The sequence below is a fragment of the Octopus bimaculoides genome, chromosome 2, assembly GCF_001194135.2.
Source record: "Octopus bimaculoides isolate UCB-OBI-ISO-001 chromosome 2, ASM119413v2, whole genome shotgun sequence".
Taxonomy (NCBI): domain Eukaryota; kingdom Metazoa; phylum Mollusca; class Cephalopoda; order Octopoda; family Octopodidae; genus Octopus; species Octopus bimaculoides.
Genome location: NC_068982.1, coordinates 192,264,615 through 192,265,799, shown reverse-complemented (window position 1 = coordinate 192,265,799; position 1,185 = coordinate 192,264,615).

Sequence of the window (1,185 nt, the reverse complement as noted above, 5' to 3'; positions counted from 1 at the left end):
ACACACACACACACACATATATATACGATGGGCTTCTTTCAGCTTCTATCTACCAAATCCACTCACAAGGCTTTGGTCGGCCTGATGCTATAGTAGAAGACACTTGCTCAAGGTGCCACGCAGTGGGACTGAACCCGGAACCATGTGGTTGGTAAGCAAGCTACTTACCACACAGCCACTCCTGATGATAATTATATCATCATCATCATCATCATCATCATCATCATCATTTAACGTCTGCTTTCCATGTTGTCATGGGTTGGACATGCCACCGGCACGAGGGCCAGTCAGGTGGTACTGGCAACAGCCATGTTCAAATAGTGTTTTTTTACATGCCACCTGCACAGGGGCCAGTCCAGTGTCACTGGCAATGATCTTGTTCGAATGTTGCTTTTCACGTGCCACTGGCACAAGTGCCAGTAAGGCGACACTGGTAACGATCATGCTCGAATGGTGCATTTTACATGCCACCAGCACAGGAGCCAGTCAGTGGCCCTGGCAACGATCATGCTTGAATGGTGCTCTTAACATTCCACCAGCATGGATGCCAGTCAGGCGGTGCTGTCATCAGCCGCGTCAGCGAATTTGATTTCGATTTCACTTTCCTGAACAGGTCTTTGCAAGCAGAGTTTAGTGTCCAATGAAAAAAAGGTATGCATTAGTGGGCTGGTTACACCACTGGCATAGGCCATGGGTTATGGTCTCACTTGGCTTGCTGGGTCTTCTCAAGCACAGCATATTTCCAAAGGTCTCGGTCACTAGTCATTGCCTCGGTGAGGCCTAATGTTCGAAGGTCGTGCTTGACCACCTCATCCCAACTCTTCCTGGGTCTACCTCTTCCACAGGCTCCCTCAATCGTTAGGGTGTGACACTTTTTCACACGGTTGTCCTTATCTATTCTCACCACATGACCATACCAGCGCAATCGTCTCTCTTACACACCACAACTGATGCTTCTTAAGTCCAACTTTTCTCTCAGGGCACTTACACTCTGTCATGTATGCACACTGACATTACACATCCAGCAGAGCATACTGGCTTCATTCCTCGCAAGCTTATGCATGTCCTCAGCAGTCACAGCCCATGTTTCACTGCCATGTAGCATGGCTGTTTGTCGTCGTCGTCGTCGTCGTCGTTTAACGTCCACTTTCCATGCTAGCATGGGTTGGATGATTTGACTGAGGA